Source organism: Triticum urartu, chromosome 7A, assembly GCF_056163025.1.
Source record: "Triticum urartu cultivar PI428250 chromosome 7A, HENAU_Tu73, whole genome shotgun sequence".
Taxonomy (NCBI): domain Eukaryota; kingdom Viridiplantae; phylum Streptophyta; class Magnoliopsida; order Poales; family Poaceae; genus Triticum; species Triticum urartu.
The window spans coordinates 83,568,365-83,595,022 of NC_141879.1; the positions used below are offsets into that span (position 1 = coordinate 83,568,365).

General features: G+C 45.2%; 1 pseudogene; it reads left to right on the forward strand.

Moving 5' to 3' along the window:
- Positions 1–447: 447 nt before the first annotated feature.
- On the forward strand, positions 448–26,367 carry LOC147958046 (uncharacterized; annotated as a pseudogene).
- The last annotated feature ends 291 nt before the right edge of the window (positions 26,368–26,658 follow it).

Consider the following 26,658-nt stretch of genomic DNA (forward strand, 5'->3'; position numbering starts at 1 on the left):
TCACAGGATCGGCGAGCTGCTCGGGTTCCTCTCCCACGGCTTGGCCTGAGCGCTCGGGCCGGAGCCGAACGTCTCCACCACGCCGCTGCCGGTCTGAGCCATGCCGACCGCGCCGCCCATGGGCTGCATGAACACGGGGAGGCCCCTGCTCGTCATTGCGCCGGTGGGGCTCATCCCGAGCCCCAGGAAGTCCAGCGTGGCCGGCTTGGTGCTGAATAGTGATGAATGGCCCATCATGAGCTCCGGCAACCCCATCAGACCGCCGGTAGAGTCGTATGGTAACCCGAGGCCCAGCCCGGCCGACATCATCGGAGCTGGCTCGGCTCCAACCGCGACGGCCATTGCTGCAGCGACCCTTCCGGGAACTGCATTTGCATGGGCTCCTGGTGGTGGTGCTCCTGCTGTTGATGCTGACCTGACGACGCCGACGCCGACGACGATGACGAGATGTCCAGGCCCAGCCCACGCAGGAACGAGGAGCTCGACGAGGCGCCTTCTGAAGCAGCGTCGTGGCGGACATGTGTGCCGCCTTCTGAAGCAGGTTGAAGAGATTGCTCTAGCACGGACTCCAAGAAATAATATGGTGTCAGATGGATGTCGTGGTGGTGGCGTGTGTCGTACTCCTGGACGTGAATGCTTGTTCTGGCCCATGCCACCCTACTACTCCTACTACTTACTCCTACTATATAGTACTAGTATCGAGGATTCGAGGTGCTGGTTACGTACAGCGAACACATTAACATATGGCTACAGTAAAAACACCCGCCCGACGCACGAAGCATGTGAAGCTAATATAAATAGTGTACTACTATTGTTGATTGTCCTCATCCGATAACCTGTTGCAATGCACATACAATTATGTATTCAGAAAATATTTTTTTGCCTCGTCGCACCACTCACTCAGAGAAGCAACTCGAAAGCCATTCATAAATTTAGTAAGTTTATCACAGGCATATCATTTTATTACATACAACAGGTCATCAACCAACATCGACAACGAGGATACATTATAAATACTAAAGTTTTCACCACACAACAAATAACAAGCCATGAAATGAACTTCAACTCAACCATTTCGCGGCGTTGGAAACGCTTGCTTTGAACCACAAGTGATTCTCTGGGACGGGCCATCCGTTGTCGATCTGGAGACCAACGCAGGACTGATCATCCAGGCTGAAGCGGCCTACTATATCGGTACCAGGGTAGGGAACCACCCAAATGTCCGAGGTATAGACACAGTTGCTTCTCATAAATGTGTCAACAGCAGTTGGATCGCCTTTCACCATCATCAGATAGTTTTGTCCAAGGAAGAGCGAGTTTTCTCCAAGACTATCAATTCTGTGCCAGGGAGAAGGAGTTGGCGCTAGCACACTAGTATCCATCCCGAATACCATGCAACGGGTGTTGGAATAGGTCCGGAGAGTGCGACCATGGGAGACACATGCTTCCTTAGTAGTAACATCATCAGTGGGCTGTATACACACAAGAAGAGGTGATCCATCGGAATTAGTTGCCAGGCGCCACATAGTATATGGGCGCTGCTCGTGATCATCACCATCGGCATCTCCCCCTTGGTTATAAAAATTTTCAAGTATAGGTGGTGGGATGTTCACAGGACCATGGAAACACAAGAAGAAGGTTAATTAGTAAAGGGAAACTTGCTAACCCGCATGCATGTGGATGAAACAATTATAATTACGGTGGAAGACAAACGTACCGAAACTACGAGGATACCATGCAAAAAGAGTGCCACGAGTGGTGGCAGCAAACACAAGGCCCTCGTATTGAATTGCATGACAATACTCATTCATGCACAGAAACTGATTTTTGAGCAATGTCCATCGAGTCAAACCACTAAGGATGGCAACAAGCTTGTCAAAGATAGCAACAACTTCATAGTTGTTGTAATTCCAAGAGCGGTTGGGAACTCGACAAATTGCTATCTTCCGTAGAATACAGTCACCATGATCGTATTTGAACGCGCGTACATTACCGGTGTGCTCAACCTCTGGGCAGTGTGCTGAGATTTTTGGAAGTGGAACCCGGTGACGAGTGTACACATTCACAAGTTCCCACTCGCGGTTGGACCCAATGTAAACAACCCAATCTCCATTTGCGCCCGCCCAAGCCTTGCCCTCAAGCGATGGCATCTTAACATCATACGTATCATTATCAAGCGGCATCAACTGGCACAGGGCGAGGCCTCCGTCGTGCCGGCGCCAGTTATCAGGGTCACGGCGAAGAAGATAGGGGAGATCAAACCGCTCCTTGACTCTTGGGTTCTTTGTAATGATGTTATTAGTTGAGTCGAGAATGGGCTTGAACGAACCTGCCATGCTAGCCGAGGTGATGACGTCGCACCGATCAATGAGTTCCTCCACCACGTCATCTTTCAGATCAGGGCAAGAATAACGGGGTCGTTTTCGACCTGTTCCCTCCATGGAGAAGACGATCGAACAATGGCAGAAGAAAGGGTGAAGGGCTGAAGGAAAATGGAGGAGGAAGAGGAAGAGCGTGCGACAGCAGTTCCAAATCGAGAGGGAAAGGCGAAGAGTCGGTGGACGGTTGCGAGTTTGCCACGGTTCATGAAGAGGCGCCCCGGCCTACACGTCCGTTCGGAAATACTCCTACTACTCGCCGTCGTCTCACTGATATGTTGGAACGGGACCACATGTCAACGAAACATGGTGTGTAATTTCTCGTGCAAAATGTGATCTGGCCGCGTTGGCCCGAGGTGCCGCATTAGTTATCGACCTTTATTTTTTTAATGGCGTGCCGATCAGTTTTGAAGCACGACTAACTGGTACTGTACGTGGAGAGGATGACAGCAGGAACCTGCCAAGGTCATGGCAGTACGCAAGGAAGTGACTCCTTATTTCAAGCCTATAAAAAATGGCTCCTTCTAGTGGATTTCTGACATCTGGGTCCCAGGCCATTGTCAACGTAGTCAATAAACGAGAGAATTGCACAACGAGCGGCTGACACCAGGGACCCAGCAGCTCGCCTAGTTATTTTTGTTTTCGGTTAATTTGATAAATGCCACTCCAAATCTGGTGTATCCGAGAAATGCCATTGCAATTTTCAAAGTTTGAAAAATGCCATTTCATGCCATTTCTAGTGGCATTTTTCGAAGTCTGGAGTGGCGTTTTTCAAAGTTGGAAACTGCAGTGGCGTTTTTCAAAGTTTGCAAAAATTGCAGTGGCATTTTTCAAAGTTTGGAAATTGCAGTGGCATTTTTATGAATCGCCATAATTGGAGTGACATTTATCTAATTTGTTTTTGAGACGGAAGCAGAGTGTCAACTGGGCTGTGCGGGACACTCTGGTCTGTCTAGACAACCTTTTCTTTTATGTTTACCACAGACCAGCCCAATAGTTTTTTTTTCTGAAAATGGCTAGCCCAGTTTTTTTGTGATTTGTCAAGTAAGTCGCTTTATCAGGCCTACAGGGCTGCAAATCTTTCAAGACGAAGAGAGCTTCATTCATCTGGCCGAGAAAATGGCCTATCAGTAATGAGAAATGGGCTGTATATTTTTAAAACACATCAAACCGGCAATTATTTTCAAATATCTTTTTTTCATTTCGAGATTTTAAATTGCATTGATTTTTATGCGTGGACAATTTATTGGATTTTATATTAATATACATTTATTTTTAAAATCAGTCTGAATGTGACTCGAAATTTCGGGATTAAAAACAGTTCAGACCCCACCGACATATGCAAAATTTCGTATAATTTTTTAACCGTGGCCACAATATGGGCTGTAATACTAACATAAAGAATATGGGCTCCAAAAAAACCCGTAAGAATTAGCAAATAGGCTGTAAATTATTTGAAACTAGTCGTCAACCCGTGCGATCGCACGGGCTAGTCTATTTATATATAGATTTTTCTGATTTGTAGTTTTGTTAACTTTTGTTAAATGCAATATGTATAAGAATTGAAAAATAATAATATAATACAATTTTAAATCCTTGCGAACATACAACATTGCATATTCTCTAGCATGTGAAAAGGAGATATATATTCTTTTTAATGAATTCATGATCATATAATCTACAAAAATCTATTGTTCACATAAATATGTCCGAGTAATGTTTGATTGTCATGTTATATTTTTTTGGGAGTTGTTCATAGATCTTTACCCACACTACATATGAATTCATCTTTAGAAAAAAGAACACTACGCATCAATGAAAAATATACTACATGACAACATGGAAATATTCACAAATATCTTCATTTGCATATTTAATAACTGAGTGTCTTCAAGCCCTGAATATTAGGTAACATGTCTTACTTTGAAAAGGATATTTTTTAAGACAAAACAATTACTATATTTTTTTTCTTTTATTAAGTGTGATTTGAAGTCTTGTGTGCTTTCTTATCAATTGCGAAAACTCCAAACTCATGATATCGTGCAGAAAATCCTAATTGCTCTTTTGATCTCAGTATTTTCAAATTGCATTTTAAAATAACAGAAAAATGTACATGTATATGTGCACTACCAAACTTTACACTACATCATATAATATTTTTATTTGTATGTTACGCTAGAAGTCTAATGCATGCACTATTTGCTATTTCAGATGCACTATAAGTAATTTTGCATCATAACCCACTAAATATTTTTAGTGAATGTTACATATATGTGGACATTTGCATGCTGGAAAAATCCAGTTATTTGTCCGATTTAACAAAGGGATGTCATTCGTTTTTATTTCTTTGGCTATTTCCCGCTATTTGTTTTTGGCTATTTGAAGCCGGAGAGCAATACATTTGCATTGTATATGGTTAGAATTTTGTTATGAAAGATAATGAGAAAAAACATAAAAAGTACATGTAATTTTTTTTCCATCAAAAACATGTGAGCACATGTTTCTCCTCCATTAATAACTCCACACTTTTATTTTATTTATGCCCAATTAACTTGTAAAAATGATAACTTCCCACCAAGCCTAAATAATTTATATGTAATATAAATTATAAGGAAATACCGTTTGATGTTTATAAGAAACAAATGGAAAGACAAAGATCTAATGGACAATGTTAACATCTTTTCAGAAAAAACAGTCGAGCACAACATCCGTACAGAGAAACACATAGCCATGAGGCATGTATGTACTACGTAACACGTTGCATTCATAAACAGCTACAGAGATTAAAAAATACATATAATTAGGAACTGAGTACCTGTGGTGAGTGACAACCATATCAACAGACATGGATGATGTCATTGCTCGACAAAACATTGTCGTTGTTGTTGCTTCTACCGCCATAGGGCATCAGTCGTAGCAGTTGCCACGAACAAAGTACGGCTTGTCTCTGCCGGCCAGATGTGTTTGATGTCCTCTTGTACATCCCAATACGTAGGAATTATCTCCTGCGCAGCAGGTCATTGCGCGGTGGTTCAAGCTGAGTGCCAACCTGGAAAAGCTATAGAAGATCATCGGGTCTAGCGACAATAGCAAAAAGAGAAGCAGCGGAACGGTCGTTGTCCAGAGAGAGAAAGAGAGGACTATTGGCACAGGTCCTGAATCATGTCGCACGGGTCCTAGGAACTTAATATTTTTTGAAAGAACTTCTTTTTTTGAAAGATCCTAGGAACTTAATTTTCATCTCCGAAGAAGACATGTTCACACAGCCATGCTAAATTCCTAAGCAGCACGTAATCTAGATTGATTCACTTCTACATATGCACGTATGTACGCACAGGTAATCCAGATCGATTTCTTTAATCTGCTAAGACACACATATCAGAGATATGGTTGATGGCAAAAGGAACATGGACGTATTGGCCTCCGGCGTTGACTGTGAACGGTGATGAAGCAAGCTACCATGATTCGTTCCTAGTGCAATCGTTCATGAAGCTTGGCCGGCGAGATAAGCACGTAGAAGGCAATCTCGATTGACCTAACTATTTGATAGAAGTCAGCGGCGTGAGATGGAGACACGATTAAGAGAGAGATCGGAAAGATTTTTTTTTAGCAAAGAGATTGATATTTGACATCATTACGTCCCTAAGGAATATCACGATCAAAGATTTCATCTCCACATCTAATAAAGTAATAATCCAACGGCTAAGAGCTGATTAGATATGATGCTCTTTTTTTCACGTGTAGGGTTGCTCTTTTTTTCTTCACAAAAGTAACATGAGGTTTTCTAATTACTTCACATCTGATTGATCCGTATATGTTGACTCTTTTTTGCTCCACAAAAGTAACGTAAATTGAAATAATGGCAAATGGGTTGTATGTTGTTTTTCACAGATTTGAGGCTTTCCACAGATGGCCTGTATACTGTTGGATGTCCATCCAACGACCGTCGTGCTTCTTCAACCTCTGCTCTTTCTGCTCCAGCCGCTCAAACAAGCGCCAGCGGGACTGCCTGCTCCCTCCTTCCCGCGGCCGGCTGTGCTGCCGCGCAGACCTCACCGCCCGACCGTACTCCCATCGCTGGCCTAGCCATTCCTCTACTCACCCACACCCGCTGTTATTCTCGGGCGACGGCAGACGAACCAGTAAACCCTCGTACAGTCGTACTCCCCTCCGCGTGGGAAACAAAAACAATGGCCGAGTCTTCCCTGCCTCCGTGTCATTCCCTTCCTAGGCCTCGCCGTTGTCCACCGCCCTGGTGCTCTCGGCGTGGCGTGGTCAACGACCGACATGCATCTGAAGTGGACTGTACGTGGAGAGGTTGACAGCTGGGTCCACGGCCGCACGCAAGAAAATGCCTCCTTATTACGCGCAAAATAATGATTTCCTTCACCTGACATCTGAGACCCACTGAAACGGCCTCTGTATTTCGCGAAAAAAACGTTACCGCCGCTGACAGCTCGGACCCACTAGCTATATCTTCGCACGCAAAGAAGTGCCTCCTTATTACGCACAAAAAAATGAATACTCCCGCTGCTAGCTGGGACCCAATATAGTGGGCCTACTAAGTTGACGGGGACGAAGGGCTTTGTCAACTTAGTTAATATGCACGATTCTAGCTCGACTGACCGTACGATGTCCATCCAATGGCCGTAGTGCTTCTTCAACCTCTGGTCTTCTTGCTCCAGCCGCTCAAAGCAGCGCCGGTCGTGCCGCCTGCTCCTGCCTCCCGTGGCCGGCTGTGCTGCCACGGAGGCCTCACCGCCCCCATACTACTCCCACCGCTGGCCAGGCCATCCCTCCACTCCACTCACCCACGCCCCCTGTTATTCTGCGGCGACGGCAGCGCAGCCGAACCAGTGAACCCTCGTACTCCTCTCCGCGTGGGCATCCACTGCCGCGTCTTCCCCGACTCCATGTCGTCCCCTTCCTAGGCCTCGCCGTCGTCCACCGCCGTGGTGTTGTCGGCGTGGCGTGGTCAATGTGGTCAACGACCGAATTCCATCAGAAGAATACTGTACGTGGAGAGGCTGACAGCTGGGTCCACGGCAGCCGCAAGGAAGTACCTCCTTATTACGCAGAAAATAATTATTCCTCCACCTCACAGCAGGGACCCACGGGACGCCCACCAGTATATCACGAAAAAAACGTTTGCCCCTGACTGCTGGGACCCACCCGACGGGCCACCGTATTTCGCGAAAAAAACGTTCCCCCTGCTGTCAGCTCGGACCCACCGGAAGTGCCTCCTTATTACGCACAAAAAAATAAATACCCCCCTGCTAGCTGGGACCCACCTTAGTGGCAGGCTGACTTGTGGGCCTACTAAGTTGACGGGGACGGAGGGCTTTGTCAACTTAGTCAATATGCATGATTCTAGCTCCAATGACCGTACGATGTCCATCCAACGGCCGTAGTGCTTCTTCAACCTCTGGTCTTCTTGCTCCATCCGCCCAAACCAGCGCCGGTCGTGCCTCGTGCTCCTGCCTCCCGTGGCCGGCTGCGATGCGACGGAGGCCTCACCGCCCCCTACTACTCCCACCGCTGGCCAGGCCATCCCTCTACTCACCCACACCCCCTGTTATTCTGCGGCGATGGCAGCCTCACACCGTAGCGAATTAGTGAACCCTCGTACTCCTCTACGCGTGGGCATCCACTGCCGCGTCTTCCCCGGCTCCGCGTCGTCCCCTTCCTAGGCCTCGCCGTCGTCCACCGCCCTGGTGCTCTCGGCGCAGCGTGGTCAACGTGGTCAAGGAACGGCTTCCATCGGACGTGGACTGTACGTGGAGAGGCTGACAGCTGGGTCCACGGCCACAGCAAGGAAGTGCCTCCTTATTACGTGCAAAATAATTATTCCTCCACCTGACAGCGGGGATCCACCGGACGGGCCACCAGTATTTTGCGAAAAAATTGTTTCCCCCTGACTGCTAGGACCCACCGGACGGGCCACCGTATTTCGTGAAAAAAACGCCCCCCCCCCCCGTTGTCAGCTCGGACCCACCGGAAGTGCCTCCTTATTACGCACACAAAAATGAATACTCCCCCGGCTAGCTGGGACCCACCTTGCTGGGAGGCTGACTTGTGGGCCTACTAAGTTGACGGGGACGAAGGGCTTTGTCAACTTAGTCAATATGCACGATTCTAGCTCCAGTGACCGTACGATGTCCATCCAACGGCCGTAGTGCTTCTTCAACCTCTGATCTTCTTGCTCCAGCCGCCCAAAGCAGCGCCGGTCATGCCGCATGCTCCTGCCTCCCGTGGCCGGCTGTACTGCCACAGAGGCCTCACCGCCCCCTACTATTCCCACCGTTGGCCAGGCCCTGCGGCGACGGCAGCCTCACACCGCAGCCAAACTAGTGAACCCTCACAGTCCTCTCCGTGCAGGCTTCCACTGTCGCGTCGTCCCCTTCCTATGCCTCGCCGTCGTCCACCGCCATGGTGCTCTCCGCGCGGCGTGGTCAACGTGGTCAAGGAACGACTTCCATCGGAAAAGTACTTGTACGTGGAGAGGCTGACAGCTGGGTCCACGGCCACAGCCCAGTTTTTTTGTGATTTGCCAAGTAAGTCGCTTTGTCAGGCATGTTGGGCTGCAAATCTTTCAAGACAAGGAGAGTTTTCATTCGGCTGGCCGAGAAAATGGCCCATTAGTAATGAGAAATGGGTTGTACATTTTTAAAACACATCAAACCGGCAATTAGTTTCAAATATCTTTTTTTCATTTCAAGATTTTAAATTACATTAATTTTTATGCGTGGAGAATTTGTTGGATTTTATATTAATATACATTTATTTTTAAAATCAGTTTGAATGTGAGTCGAAATTTCGGGATTAAAAACAGTTCGGACCGCACCGAAATATGCAAAATTTTGTATAATTTTTTAACCGTTGCCACAATATGGGCTGTAATGCTAACAAAAAGAATATGGGCTCCAAAAAAACCTTAAGAATTAGCAAATGGGCTGTAAATTATTAGAAATAATGGCAGATCGGTTGTATACTGTTTTCCACAGATTTGAGGCTTTCCTAAAAAAGGTTGACACACAAGCACTGACTGTTGGATGTCCATCCAACGGCCGTCGTGCTTCTTCAATCTCTGCTCTTCCTGCTCCAGCCGCTCAAACAAGCGCCGGCGGGACTGCCTGCTCCCTCCTCCTCGCGGCCGGCTATGCTGCCGCGCAGGCCTCACCGCCTGACCGTACTCCCATCGCTGGCCTAGCCATCCCTCTACTCACCCACACCTGCTGTTATTCTCTGGCAACGGCAGACGAACCAGTAAACCCTCGTACAGTCGTACTCCCCTCCGCGTGGAAAACAACTGCCGAGTCTTCCCTGCCTCCGTATCGTCCCCTTCCTAGGCCTCGCCGTCGTCCACAGCCCTGGTGCTCTCGGTGCGGCGTGGTCAACGTGGTCAAGAAACGACTTCCATCGGACGTGGACTGTACGTGGAGAGGCTGACAGCTGGGTCCAAGGCCGCAACAAGGAAGTGCCTCCTTATTACGCGGAAAATAATGATTCCTCCACCTGACAGCTGGGACCCACTGGACGGGCCACTGTATTTCGCAAAAAAAAGGTTTCCCCTGACTGTTGGGACCCACCAGCTACATCTTCGCACGCAAAGAAGTGCGTCCAGGCAAAAAAAACGATTCGCCCCCTGACTGCTGGGACCCACCAGCAACATCTTCGCAGGCAAGGAAGTGTCTGACTGTTGGGACCCACCTGGTCGAAGCATACGTAGCGTTGTCATTCTGGTCGCGAACGTGTACGTACATACTGGTCGATGTAGAGGCGCGCACGTGTCATAGTAGAGGTGCACACATGTCGTAGTAGAGGCGCACATGTAGTGTACACGTACGTACAGCGGCCAGGGTGCAAGAAAGAAAATACGGCCACGTATGTGTACATATGGGCGGGGTCTCGAACGCCTACTCGCGCATACATACGGACAGGGCTCGTGTACATGGCTGGGTCGGAACGGAGAAACAGCGTCGTCGTCGTGTTCATGGTGAGGCAACGGAATGCGTCGTGTTCATGGGGAGGCAACGGAATGCGTCGTGTTCATGGGGAGGCAACGGAATGCGTCGTGTTCATCGGAGGGCTTGGACGGAACATGTGATGGAAACGAGGCCTGGCGTACCGCAGAACGGAGGAAACGGCTTGTGTTCGACCAGCCACGTTTGAAACGGGATCCTGTTCATCGGAAGGGGTCTGGCGTACCGCAAAATGGAGGAAACGGACCTCCTACGGTCGAAACGGGGGTCCTGTTGACCGGGAGGGGTGTAGCGTACCGCAAAACGGACGAAACGGACTTGTGTTGGAGCGCTACGGTCGAAACGGGGGTCCTGTTCATCGGGAGGGGTGTGGCGTACCGCAAAACTTGACCCCACAGGATACTGTTCATCTCCACCGTCGAGCCCCTCCAGCCTCCACGAGCTACTGTTCATCCACCGTCGACCTCCTCCAGCCTCCACCTGCGACTGTTCATCCACGGGCTCCTGTTCATCCAGCCTCCACCGCGCGCTACTCCACCGGCTACTGTTCAACCAGCCCTCTCCACGGGCTCCTGTTCAACCACCCCTCCACAGGCTACTGTTTATCCTGCCCTCCATCGTCTACTGTTCATCCAGGCCTCCATGGGGTCCTGTTCATCCAGCCCCAACCGGCTCGATCGATCGGGGTCCTGTTCATCCAGAGGCAACACCACGGGGTCCTGTTCATCCACCCCCACCGGGAACTGTTCATCCAACCCCCCCAGCAACGCTCACTGTTCATCCATAGGCATCATCGATCGGCTTCAATTAGCAGCAGTAGCGAAGGAATCGCTCGATCGGGTTCAATTAACAGCCATCGATCGATCGCTCGGGTTCAGTAACGCGTAGCCTGCAGTGCAATCGCTCGGGTTCAGTTAGAGCCCAACGCCTCGCTCAGGTTTAGTTAGAGTCAACGCCTCGCACACACGCACGTACGTGTACGAGAGAAGCACGCATCGCTCGGCCCCAACCTCCCACCGTAACCGGGAACTCCCCGAAATTTTCCTCGCCCTCGCTTCTACCATGGTTTTTTTCATCATGGACGGCCCAAAGAATGTCATGCAGCTGCGTCTCCAGCCCGCCCAGGATGAAAAGCCCATTTTCAGTAATGATTTTTTGTCATAGAAGTAGGAGCCCCCCCCCCACATCTATGATGATACCGGGTTTTGTCACAATTATCATCATAGAAGTGTCATATGTATGATAGAAAAAAATTTCGTTCGGCCCAAAATGTCATGGATGTGTCTTTTTTTGTAGTGTATGTACCAGTAGCTATGTGTTTGATCTCTCTCTCTCTCTCGTGTTCTTGAGGTGGTACGATCTTGATGTATCGCGAGCTTTGCTATTATAGTTGGATCTTATGATGTTTTCTCCCCCCTCTACTCTCTTGTAATGGATTGAGTTTTCCCTTTGAAGTTATCTTATTGGATTGAGTCTTTAAAGATTTGAGAACACTTGATGTATGTCTTGCCGTGCGTATCTGTGGTGACAATGGGATATCAAGTGATTCACTTGATGTATGTTTTGGTGATCAACTTGCGGGTTCCGCCCATGAACCTATGCATAGGGGTTGGCACATGTTTTCGTCGTGATTCTCCGGTAGGAACTTTGGGGCACTCTTTGAGGTTCTATGTGTTGGTTGAATAGATGAATCTGAGATTATGTGATGCATATCGTATAATCATACCCACGGATACTTGAGGTGACATTGGAGTATCTAGGTGACATTAGGGTTTTCGTTGATTTGTGTCTTAAGGTGTTATTCTAGTACGAACTCTAGGGCTGTTTGTGACACTTATAGGAATAGCCCAACGGATTGATTGGAAAGAATAACTTTGAGGTGGTTTCGTACCCTACCATAATCTCTTTGTTTGTTCTTCGCTATTAGTGACTTTGGAGTGACTCTTTGCTGCATGTTGAGGGATAGTTATGTGATCCAAATATGTTATTATTGTTGAGAGGACTTGCACTAGTGAAAGTATAAACCCTAGGCCTTGTTTCAACACATTGCAATACCGTTTACGCTCACTTTTATCATTAGTTACCTTGCTGTTTTTATATTTTCAGATTACAAAAACCTTTATCTACTATCCATATACCACTTGTATCACCATCTCTTCGCCGAACTAGTGCACCTATACAATTTACTATTGTATTGGGTGTGTTGGAGACACAAGAGACTTTTTGTTATTTGGTTGTAGGGTTGCTTGAGAGAGACCATCTTCATCCTATGACTCTTACGGATTGATAAACCTTAGGTCATCCACTTGAGGGAAATTTGCTACTGTCCTACAAACCTCTGCACTTGGAGGCCCAACAATGTCTACAAGAAGAAGGTTGTGTAGTAGACATCAGTGAGTGAGTTGCAATCTCATAGATTTAGATTCAACCAAGTACCTACACGGGTTAGATAACATGCAAGGTGCAAATATATCCAAGACATAAGATAGTCAACATAAGAGAAATATCAAGGATTAGTCATAGGCTCATGCCTTGCATGTCTCAAATGGAGTTCCTACTCCAAGTTTGAAGCATCAATGATGTTCAATTCACCTCTTAACCTGCAAAACACTTTCTCATCAAGTGGCTTCGTGGATATATCAGCTAACTGCTTTTCAGTGCGAACATGCTTAAGATTAATGTCCCCTTTGGCAACATGATCTCGAATGAAATGATGACGAACTTCAACATGCTTAGTTCGAGAATGTTGCACGGGATTGTGAACAATCTTAATAGCACTTTCATTGTCACAAAATAATGGAACATGTTTCACAGATATCCCATAATCTTTAAGAGTTTGGGTCATCCAAAGTAATTGAGCACAACATGATCCAGCGGCAATGTATTCCGCTTCAGTGGTGGATAAGGATACCGAGTTTTGTTTCTTGGAAGACCAAGACACAAGAGATCTACCAAGAAATTGACAAGTACCCGAAGTGGACTTTCTATCAACCTTGTCACCGGCATAGTCCGAGTCGGAGTAGCCAACAAGATTAAAGGAGGCCCTCTTTGGATACCAAATGCCAAAATTTGGTGTATGGATTAAGTATCTCACTATCCTTTTCACGGCCTTAAGATGACATTCTTTAGGAGCGGCTTGATATTGTGCACGCATGCACACACTTAGCATAATATCAGGACGAGAAGCACATAGATATAACAATGAACCAATCATAGAGCGATAAACCTTTTGATCAACCGATTCACCATCTTTGGTTAAATCAAGATGTCCACTAGTAGGCATGGGTGTAGTCATACCTTTGCATTCTTGCATATTGAACTTCTTGAATAAGTCCTTGGTGTACTTCGTTTGAGAGACAAAGGTGCCTTCCTTAGTTTGCTTGATTTGCAAACCAAGAAAGAATTTGAGTTCACTCATCATCGACATCTCAAACTTCTCCAACATTAGCTTTCCAAACTTTTCACTATAGTGAGGGTTAGTTGATCGAAATATAATATCATCGACATAAATTTGCCACACAAATAGTTCTCCATTAACCCTTTTAGTAAAAAGAGTAGAATCTATTTTTCCAATTTCAAAGCCTTTTTCAATAAGGAACTTGGTCAAGCATTTATACCATGCTCTAGGAGCTTGTTTAAGACCATAAAGAGCTTTGTGAAGTTTGTAAACATGATTGGGTTTCTTAGGATTGACAAATCCGGGAGGTTGCTTAACATAAACTTCCTCCTCTATTTCACCATTTAGAAAAGCACTTTTAATTTCCATTTGGTACAAGGTGATATCATGATGATTAGCATAGGCAAGTAAGATGCGAATGGACTCAAGTCTAGCAACGGGGGCATATGTCTCACCATAGTCCATACCTTCAACTTGAGTGTAGCCTTGGGCGACAAGACGTGCTTTGTTGCGAACTACTTGTCCATCTTCATCTTGCTTGTTGCGAAACACCCATTTGGTACCAATGATGTTGTGGTTGTTGTCGGGCTTCTCAACTAATGTACAAACTTGATTTCTCTCAAAGTTGTGTAGCTCTTCATGCATGCCATTTATCCAATCTAGATCTTCCAAAGCTTCTTCAACCTTCATAGGTTCAATGCTAGAGATGAATGAATAGTGTTCACAAAAGTTAGCTAAACGAGTTTTTGGGCGAGTGATTCTCCCGGTTTGGATATCATTGTAGATTTGCTCGACGGGATGGTCTTTAGTAACTCTTGCTCGAACTCATGAAAGCTTTTGCTTGGATCTTGGTTGAAAATCTTCTTCATCTTGTTCTTCTTCTTGGCCTTCTTTGTTGTTGACATTGTCGTTCTCTTGTCGTGGTGGAGAAGGAGGTTGTTGGCGTTGATCTTGGTGCACTTCCTCGTTTTCTTCATCTTGGTGTGTCCCACTTGTGGATGCTTCCGTATCAACTCTTGGTTCACCTTGTCGTGAGGTAGAAGCTTCCACTTGGATGGACGAGGTACTCTCCTTCACCTCCGTTGGACGAATCTTGCCAATAGACAAGTCTTGGATTGCTTCCAAAGGGTCTTTGTCTTCTACATCAATTGGCAATTGCTCTACTTGTGAGCTGTTAGATTCATCAAACTTCACATCTACCGTCTCTTCAACCTTCCGGGTGAAATTATTGTAGACACGGTATGTGTGAGAGTTTGAGCCATAACCAAGTAGGAAACCTTCATGAGACTAAGGAGCAAATTTAGAACGACGATGCTTATCAAGAATGTAGCACTTTGAGCTGAATACTCGAAAGTATCCAACATGTGGTTTGTCACCGGTGAGGAGCTCGTATGCCGTCTTGCCGAGTAGCTTGTGAAGATACAAGCGATTTGTTGCATGACAAGCTGTCTCAACCGCTTCCGCCCAAAAGTGCTTTGGCGTCTTGTAATCATCAAGCATCGTTCTCGACATTTCGATGAGTGTCCGGTTCTTCCTCTCAACAACTCCATTTTGTTGAGGTGTGTACGTAGCCGAGAACTCATGTGAAATCCCTTCTTCGTCAAGAAAGGTGTCCACATTTGCGTTCTTGAACTCCGTTCCATTGTCGCTGCGAACCTTCTTGATTTTCACTTCAAATTGATTTGGGGCCTTCCTAGTGAAGTTTTTGAAGATCTTTTGGACCTGCGATTTATCATCGAGAAAGAACACCCACGTAAATCTTGAAAAATCATCAACTATAACTAGACCAAAAGAATTTCCACCGAGACTTTTGTAAGCGTCAGGACCAAAAAGATCCATGTGAAGTAGCTCGAGTGGCCTCCTTGTGGTCATGATGTTCTTCATGTGATGCCTTCCTCCAACCTGTTTACCTGCTTGACAAGCGCTGCAAAGTCTATCCTTATCAAATATGACATCGTTAACGTCAAGGATATGATTTCCTTTAATAAGCTTGTCAAGGTTTCGCATACCGACATGACCTAATCGTCTATGCCATAACCAACCTTTAGAGGATTTAGCAATTAAGCAAGTTCTAGGTTGAGCCTTTTTAGTGAAATCAACAATGTAAAGATCACCTCTGCGTATACCGTTAAAGACTATTTTATGATTATCTCTACGAAACACTTGGCAATCTACTTCAGTAAATAGGACATTGAAACCGAAATCAGCAAGTCTAGATACTGAAAGTAAATTGTAGCCAAGAGATTCAACGAGCATGACATTTTGTATGGAGCTATCATGTGATATGGCCACCTTACCGAGGCCAACCACCTTACCCTTTGAATTGTCATCGAAAGAGACATACTTTCGAGGACCATCGTTTTCAGCAAGCTCACGAAACATGCCTTTATCTTCGGTCATGTGATCGGTACATCCACTATCAAGAACCCATTCCTTTCCTCATTCCATATATCCCCGAAGATTTGCCATAAGACCAAAGTGTCTCATTGCATCATCAAGATCAAAATCACTATCATCATCCTCGTCATAGTATCCATGTTCAACATCGTCATGTGGTGGATCAAATCCTAGAGAGGGTGATTCGTTAGAGTGAGTTTGACAATGATCTTCTTTATGAATTTTAATAGCTTCGGAAATAATATCACTAATAATTCCAACATCTCCTTTGACACGCATAAGGTTTGTAAGCTCAAATAGACAATCACCAAACATTGGATCATTGGAATTCATCTTACTCAAGGCAATAGACTTATGGAGAATTTCATCTAGATTTTTCAAGGAACAATTTGTAAAGTGTTCCTCAAGAAATTTCCATATGGTGTAGGCACACTTAAGAGTAGGCAAACATCCAATCAAGTTTCTAGGCAAGCCTCTAGTGATAAGATTAACAGTTCTAAGATTGTGAATCATGTCAATTGACTCATCAAGGGTAGGATGCATGGGATCAACATGAGGTGCACAAGGGCTAGCAATATAATTGTTCAAATGATATTCATTGAAAATCACAAGCATCTCATTTTTCCACTCATGAAAATACTCTCCATCTAGTATAGGCACTCTATGTCTAAGACTCCCCAAAGTAGACTCATCCATCTTCCTCCAATGGTGTTTAAACCAAAGCAATGGAGACCAAAGCTCTGATACCAATTGAAAGGATCGAGAAGAGGTGTCTAGAGGGGGGTGATTAGACACTAAGTACCAAAAGTTGCAGCTTTTAATTTCTTTAAGTGGAAGTGGAGTTTTGGCACAAGTTTAACAAACACAATACATATCAAGCAAGCATGCAAAGAGTATATGAGCAACGGAAAGTAAAGCATGCAACTTGCAAGAATATAAAATGATGGGATTGGAGTGTGCAAACACAATTTGGAGACACGGAGATTTTTGAGACATGGTTCCGATAGGTGGTGCTATCGTACATCCACGTTGATGGAGACTTCAACCCGCGAAGGGTAATGGCTGCGCGAGTCCACGGAGGGCTCCACCCACGAAGGGTCCACGAAGAAGCAACCTTGTCTATCACACCATGGCCGTCGTCCACGAAGGACTTGCCTCACTAGGGTAGATCTTCACGAAGTAGGCGATCTCCTTGCCCTTACAAAATCCTTGGTTCAACTCCACAATCTTGTCGGAGGCTCCCAAGTGACACCTAGCCAATCTAGGAGACACCACTCTCCAAGAAGTAACAAACGGTGTGTTGATGATGAACTCCTTGCTCTTGTGCTTCAAATGATAGTATCCCCAACACTCAACTCTCTCCCACAGGATATGGATTTGGTGGAAAGAAGATTTGAGTGGAAAGCAACTTGGGAAGGATAGAGATCAAGATTCATATGGTAAGAATGGAATATCTTGGCCTCAACATAAGTGTAGGTGGTTCTCTCTCAGAAAAGGTAAGTTGGAAGTGTAGGTTCGTTCTGATGGCTCTCTCCACGAATGAAGAGGAGGTGGAGGGGTATATATAGCCTCCACACAAAATCTAACCGTTACACACAACTTGCCAATCTTGGTGGGACCGAATTGATAAACTCGGTAGGACCGATTCAGCAAATCTAGTGACCATTAGGATTTTCAGTGGGACCGACATGCAACTCGGTAGGATCGATATGGTTAGGGTTAGGGCATAACGTAATCTCGGTGAGACCGATTACACAAACTCGGTGAGACCGATTTTGGTAATAAGCTAACCAGAGAGTTGGTCAGGTAAACTTGGTGGGACCGATTCTCTCATTTCGGTGAGACCGAAATGTTACGAAAAAGAAAAAGAGAGTTTACATTGCAATCTCGGTAGGACCGATTACGCAAACTTGGTGAGACCAATTTTGGTAATAAATCCATACAGAGAGATTGCAATCCCATCTCGGTGAGACCGAGATCCCTATCGGTGAGACCGATTTGCCTAGGGTTTGTGGCAGTGGCTATGACATCTGAACTCGGTGGGGCCGAGTTTGACTTTTGGTTTAGGTCATATGTCGATGTGAGAAAGTAGTTGAGGGCTTTGGAGCATATCACTAAGCATTTTGAGCAACAGCCTCATTAAGCAACACCTCATCCCTCCTTGATAGTATTGGCTTTTCCTATAGACTCAATGTGATCTTGGATCACTAAAATAGAAAATGTAGAGTCTTGAGCTTGGAGCTTGAGCCAATCCTTTTGTCCTTAGCATCTTGAAGGGGTTCCACATCCTCTAGTCCATGCCACTTCATTGTTGAACTTATCTGAAACATATTAGGTAAAAGTGTTAGTCCAACAAGAGATATGTTGACATTAATTACCAAAACCACCTAGGGGGCACTTGTGCTTTCAGTGCGGCTCGGATCCCACCTCTCCTGGCCATGGCTGGCCGAGGGGCCTTTGCGCCTGCTACCTCTTGAGCTTGCATTGGATTTCCCCGAAGAGGAAGGGATGATGCAGCAGAGTAGTGTAAATATTTCCCTCAGTTTTTGAGAACCAAGGTATCAATCCAGTAGGAGGCCACGCTCAAGTCCCTCGTACCTGCACAAAACGATAGCTACTCGCAACCAACGCGATTAGGGGTTGTCAATCCCTTCACGGTCACTTACGAGAGTGAGATCTGATAGATATAATATTTTTGGTATTTTTGGTATAGAGATGCAAAGTGAAAAGTAAAAGGCAAAGTAAAAAAGCAAAGCAAGATTAAAGTGATGGAGATTAATATGATGAGAATAGACCCGGGGGCCATAGGTTTCACTAGTGGCTTCTCTCAAGAGCATAAGTATTCTACGGTGGGTGAACAAATTACTGTTGAGCAATTGACAGAATTGAGCATAGTTATGAGAATATCTAGGCATGATCATGTATATAGGCATCACGTCCGTGACAAGTAGACCGAAACGATTCTGCATCTACTACTATTACTCCACTCATCGACCGCTCTCCAGCATGCATCTAGAGTATTAAATTAAAAACAGAGTAACACTTTAAGCAAGATGACATGATGTAGAGAGATAAATTCATGCAATATGAAATAAACCCCATCTTGTTATCCTCGATGGCAACGATACAATACGTGCCTTGTTGCCCCTTCTGTCACTGGGAAAGGACACCGCAAGATCGAACCCAAAGCTAAGCACTTCTCCCATGGCAAGAACTACCAATCTAGTTGGCCAAACCAAACGGATAATTCGAAGAGACTTGCAAAGATAACCAATCATACATAAAAGAATTTAGAGAAGATTCAACTATTATTCATAGATAGACTTGATCATAAACCCACAATTCATCGATCTCAACAAACACACCACAAAAAGAAGAAGATTACATCGAATAGATCTCCACGAGAGAGGGGGAGAACTTTGTATTGAGAGCCAAAAAGAGAGAAGAAGCCATCTAGCTACTAACTATGGACCCGAAGGTCTGAGGTAAACTACTCACACTTCATCGGAGAGACTATGATGATGTAGAAGCCCTCCGTGATGACGGCCCTCTCCGGCGGAGCTCCGGAACAGGCCCCAAGATGGCATCTCGTGGATACAGAAAGTTGTGGCGGTGGAATTAGGATTTTGGCTCCTTTTCTGATCGTTTGGGGGTACATAGGTATATATAGGAGGAAGGAGTACGTCGGTGGAGCGCCGAGGGGCCCACGAGGCAGGGCCGCGCCCTAGGGGGGCGCCCCCACCCTCGTGACCGCCTCTTTGACTCCTTGGAGTAGGGTCCAAGTCTCCTGGATCACGTTCGGTGAGAAAATCACGTTCCCGAAGGTTTTATTCCGTTTGGACTCTGTTTGATATTCTGTTTCTCCGAAATACTGAAATAGGCAAAAAAACAGCAATTCTGGGCTGGGCCTCCGGTTAATAGGTTAGTCCCAAAAATAATATAAAAGTGGAAAATAAAGCCCAATATAGTCCAAAACAGTAGATAATATAGCATGGAGCAATCAAAAATTATAGATACGTTGGAGACGTATCAGGCATCCCCAAGCTTAATTCCTGCTCGTCCTCGAGTAGGTAAATGATAAAAAGAGAATTTTTTATGCGGAGTGCTACTTGGCATAATTTCAATGCAAATCTTCTTAATTGTGATATGAATATTCAGATTCGAAAGATTCAAGACAAAAGTTTATATTGACATATAAATAATAATACTTCAAGCATACTAACAAAGCAATTATGTCTTCTCAAAATATCATGGCCAAAGAAAGTTATCCCTACAAAATCATATAGTCTGGCTATGCTCTATCTTCACCACACAAAGTATTTAAATCATGCACAACCCCGATGACAAGCCAAGCAATTGTTTCATACTCTAACTTTTCCAAACTTTTTCAATCTTCACGCAATACATGAGCGTGAGCCATGGATATAGCACTATAGGTGGAATAGAATGGTGGTTGTGGAGAAGGCAAAAAGGAGAAGATAGTCTCACATCAACTAGGTGTATCAACGGGCTATGGAGATGCCCATCAATAGATATCAATGTGAGTGAGTAGGGATTGCCATGAAACGGATGCACTAGAGCTATAAGTATATGAAAGCTCAAAAAGAAACTAAGTGGTTGTGCATCCAACTTGCTTGCTCATGAAGACCTAGGGCAATTTGAGGAAGCCCATTATTGGAATATACAAGCCAAGTTCTATAATGAAAGATTCCCACTAGTATATGAAAGTGATAACATGAGAGACTCTCTACTATGAAGATCATGGTGCTACTTTGAAGCACAAGTGTGGTAAAAGGATAGTAACATTGTCCCTTCTCTCTTTTTCTCTCATTTTTTTATTTGGGCCTTATCTCCTTTTTTATGGCCTCTTTTTATTTGGGCTTCTTTGGCCTATTTTATTTATTTTTCGTCCGGAGTCTCATCCCGACTTATGGGGGAATCATAGTCGCCATCATTCTTTCCTCACTTGGGACAATGCTCTAAAAATGATGATTATAACACTTTTATTTTTCTTACAACTCAACAATTACAACTCGATACTTAGAACAAAATATGACTCTATATGAATGTCTCCGGCGGTGTACCGGGATATGCAATATGACAATGGTGAATGTGTCATGATAAACGGAACGGTGGAAAGTTGCATGGCAATATATCTTGGAATGGCTATGGAAATGCCATAATAGGTAGGTATGGTGGCTGTTTTGAGGAAGGTATATGGTGGGTGTATGATACCGACGAAAGGTGCGCGGTATTAGAGAGGCTAGCAAAGGTGGAAGGGTGAGAGTGCGTATAATCCATGGACTCAACATTAGTCATAAACAACTCATATACTTATTGCAAAAATCTAGAAGTTATCAAAGCAAAGTATTACGCGCATGCTCCTAGGGGGATAGATTGGTAGGAAAAGACCATCACTCATCCCCGACCGCCACTCATAAGGAAGACAATCAATAAATAAATCATGCTCCGACTTCATCACATAACGGTTCACCATACGTGCATGCTACGGGAATCACAAACTTTAACACAAGTATTCTTTAAATTCACAACTACTCAACTAGCATGACTCTAATATTATCACCTCCATATCTCAAAACAATTATCATGCTTCAATCTTTTCTTAGTATTCAACACACTCAAAAGAAAGTTTCACAAATCTTGAATACCAAGCATATTATTATTAAGCAAATTAACATGCTATTAAGAGACTCTCAAAATAATTTAAGTGAAGCATGAGAGATCAATAGTTTCTTTAAAACGAATCCACCACCGTGCTCTAAAAGATCTAAGTGAATCACATAGAGCAAAATTATAACGCTCAAAAGATATAAGTGAAGCACATAGAGTAAAACTACTTAGCTCAAAAAGATATAAGTGAAGCACATAGAGCAAAACTACTTAGATCAAAAAGATATAAGTGAAGCACATAGAGCAAAACTACTTTAGCTCAAAAAGATATAAGTGAAGCACATAGAGCAAAACTACATAGCTCAAAAGATATAAGTGAAGCACATAGAGTATTCTATCAAATTTTAATTCATGTATGGCTATCTCAAAAGGTGTGTACAGCAAGGATGATTGTGGCATACTAAAACACAAATACACAAATAATACAAGACGCTCCAAGCAAAACACATATCATGTTGGTGAATAAAAATATAGCTCCAAGTAAATTACCGATGGAAGTGGACGAAAGAGGGGATGCCTTCCGGGGCATCCCCAAGCTTTGACTTTTTGGTGTCCTTGCATTATCTTGGGGGTGCCATGGGCATCCCCAATCTTAGGCTCTTGCCACTCCTTGTTCCATAATCCATCAAAAGAATTCACCCAAAACTTGAAAACTTCACAACACAAAACTTAAAGTAGAAAACTCGTGAGCTCCGTTAGCGAAAGAAAACAAAAAACCACTTCCAGGTACTGTAATGAAATCATTATTTATTTATATTGGTGTTAACCCTACTGTATTCCAACTTCTCTATGGATTATAAACTATTTTACTAACCATAGATTCATCAAAATAAGCAAACAACACACGAAAAACAGAATCTGTCAAAAACAGAACAGTCTGTAGTAATCTGTAGCTAGCGCAATATCTGGAACCCCAAAAATTCTACAATAAATTTCTGGACGTGAGTAATTTATCTATTAATCATCTGCAAAAATAATTAACTAAATATCACTCTTCAAATAAAAATGACAGCAGTTCTCGTGAGCGCTAAAGTTTCTGTTTTTTACAGAAAGTTCAACAAGACTTTCCCCAAGTCTTCCCAACGGTTCTACTTAGCACAGACACTAATTAAACACAAAAAACACAACCAAAACAGAGGCTAAATAAATTATTTATTACTAAACATGAGCAAAAAGCAAGGAATAAAAATAAAATTGGGTTGCCTCCCAACAAGCGCTATCGTTTAACGCCCCTAGCTAGGCATAAAAGTGAGGATAGATCTAGGTATTGCCATCTTTGGTTTTAGAGAAAAACAGAGCAAACTTGTTGTCTATGGAATTAATCTTTCTATTTTTACAAAGTACATGTCCATTAATGGTAGAAGAAAGATTTAGAATGTTGCGGAAATTGGCATCTAGGCTAGCTTTTATCTCTTTAATAGATTCGTTTTGGTAAGAAAGCAAGAGATATGTGATTTCAGCTTTCTCATTAATGGGGTGCCCAAATATAGTTTTCATCCTCTCATAGGTATCTATGGGGTCCCCTTCAAGAAAACTCCCCTCGAAAATAGAATCTAAAACTTGTTTGAACGAAGCGGGTAGCCCAACATAAAAGCTTTTTAAGTAAACCTCAATTTGATATTGGGGTATATAGCTAGCCCGGATCCTTAACAGCCTGTCCCAAGCATCTTTCAAAGATTAATCAAGTAAATAACGAAAAATTCCAGAATCATCTTCATCAAAATTACTAAGGTTCTCATTGATAACTCCGGCAAGTTGTTCCATAGCATTCCGATTTATGAGTCTAGATAAGATAGCAGGATTGTCTAAAGCACTAGAACTTGGGAGAGAACCCCCAACTCTTTTTGGTTCTGACATGGCAAGGGAAAAGAGGCAAACAAAGAGGGAGGATAGAGAGAGAGAGAGGGCGAATAAAACGGCAAGGGTGAAGTGGGGGAGAGGAAAACGAGAGGAAAATGGCAAATAATGTAATGCGAGAGATAGGGATTGTGATGGGTACTTGGTATGTTGACTTTTCGCGTAGACTCCCCGGCAATGGCGCCAGAAATTCTTCTTGCTACCTCTTGAGCTTGCGTTGGATTTCCCCGAAGAGGAAGGGATGATGCAGCAGAGTAGCGTAAGTATTTCCCTCAGTTTTTGAGAACCAAGGTATCAATCCAGTAGGAGGCCACGCTCAAGTCCCTCGTAGTTGCACAAAACGATAGCTACTCTCAACCAACGCGATTAGGGGTTGTCAATCCCTTCACGGTCACTTATGAGAGTGAGATCTGATAGATACAATATTTTTGGTATTTTTGGTATAGAGATGCAAAGTGAAAAGTAAAAGGCAAAGTAAAAAAGCAAAGCAAGATTAAAGTGATGGAGATTAATATGATGAGAATAGACCCGGGGGTCATAGGTTTCACTAGTGGCTTCTCTCAAGAGCATAAGTATTCTACGGTGGGTGAACAAATTACTATTGAGCAATTGACATAATTGAGCATAGTTATGAGAATATCTAGGCATGATCATGTATATAGGCATCACGTCCATGACAAGTAGACCGAAACGATTCTGCATCTACTACTATTACTCCACTCATCGACCGCTATCCAGCATGCATCTAGAGTATTAAGTTAAAAACAGAGTAACGCTTTAAGCAAGATGACATGATGTAGAGAGATAAATTCATGCAATATGAAATAAACCCCATCTTGTTATCCTCGATGGCAACGATACAATACGTGCCTTGCTGCCCCTTCTGTCACTGGGAAAGGACACCGCAAGATCGAACCCAAAGCTAAGCACTTCTCCCATGGCAAGAACTACCAATCTAGGTGGCCAAACCAAACGGATAATTCGAAGAGACTTGCAAAGATAACCAATCATGCATAAAAGAATTCAGAGAAGATTCAATTATTATTCATAGATAGACTTGATCATAAACCCACTATTCATCGATCTCAATAAACACACCGCAAAAAGAAGAAGATTACATCGAATAGATCTCCACGAGAGAGGGGGAGAACTTTGTATTGAGATCCAAAAAGATAGAAGAAGCCATCTAGCTACTAACTATGGACCCGAAGGTCTGAGGTAAACTACGCACACTTCATCGGAGAGGCTATGATGATGTAGAAGCCCTCCGTGATGACGGCCCTCTCCGACGGAGCTCCGGAACAGGCCCCAAGATGGGATCTCGTGGATACAGAAAGTTGCGATGGTGGAATTAGGTTTTTGGCTCCTGTTCTGATTGTTTGGGGGTACGTAGGTATATATAGGAGGAAGGAGTACGTCGGTGGAGCACCGAGGGGCCCACGAGGCAGGGGGCGCGCCCTAGGGGGGCGCCCCCCACCCTCATGACCGCCTCTTTGATTCCTTGGAGTAGGGTCCAAGTCTCCTGGATCACGTTCGGTGAGAAAATCACATTCCCGAAGGTTTTATTCCGTTTGGACTCCGTTTGATATTCTGTTTCTCCGAAATACTGAAATAGGCAAAAAAATGGCAATTCTGGGCTGGGCCTCCGGTTAATAGGTTAGTCCCAAAAATAATATAAAAGTGGAAAATAAAGCCCAATATAGTCCAAAACAGTGGATAATATAGCATGGAGCAATCAAAAATTATAGATACGTTGGAGACGTATCAGCGCCGCCGGCGAAGAAAGTGGTTGTGGGGACAGGGGCTGGTCGCGGTGGTGCGGCACCGCCCGCGGCTGGTGCTGGACGAGGGGCGGCTCCTTCCGCTGCTAGTGCTGGATGCGGCAGTGCAGTGCTGTCTGGCGCTGCCCCGCAGACGGTGGCCAGGGTCACGTCGGCCGCTGCGGGTCGCGGAGGTGCCGCAGGTCGTGGTGGAGGTCTGTCTGGCCAGAGGCCGCCGGCGCTGGCTCCACGTGTTGTGGCCGCTGCGGGTAGGGGCAGGGCTGCCCTTGGTCCTCGAATGCCGCTGCAGGGCCCGACTATGGCCGCGGGACGGGCCGACGCTACGCACGGGCCACGGCTGCCGCAGCCAAAGCCGGCCGTTCCGCCTGCTCCAGTGCCCGTCCATCAGCCGCGGGCCGCGCTGCCGCCACACCACGTCACGAGGCCGACGCAGAAGCAGCCTGGGCCAGTACAGACGCAGACGTCGTTGCCATAGTCAGGCGCTAGAGGGGCGGGTTTGCCTCGTGGCCTAGTCAATAGTGCTGCTAAGGGACCGCCCCGGGTACAATGGGGTGATGATGGGTACAATGCATATGGTGAGGGCCAGCACCGAGGGTCATCGTCGACGGCTAGCGGCCGGGGTTATGCTTGGCAAAGAGATGGTACAGCTGAGCGCCCTTTGTACGGCCCTCCGGGTGGCTTTGTTTAGGGGGCATCGGGCCCTGACTACCGACAGCGAGGCGGGTACCGTGGTCACCATGGTCGTGGTGGCTGAGGTGGCAGGTACCGGCAAGGTCATCCTCCCTCGCCTATTGTTGTTGAGCAGACGGACTCCGTAGAGGCGGCCGATGCCGGTCACACGCCGGACCTGTCCGGTCAGGCCATGGAGGTGGTCACCGCGCTAGCTTCCGCTGTGACTACTGCGACAGGTTCGGATGAGGTAGCAGAGATGGCAGAGACTGATAGAGCGACTAAGTGGGCGCGTAAGAAGGAGAAGATGTTGTGCTATCGTTGTGGTGAGAAGGGTCACTTCATTGCGGAATGCGTGACTGAGCTCTGTGATACCTGCAGCAAGTCGGCACATGATACGGGGGAGTGCCCGATTTTGCGTGATCAGATGCCGACTATTACTATCTATGGTGTGTATTGTGCTGAGCTGATGTTCTTTGAGTCGCCTAGTGCGTGAGAGATCCCAA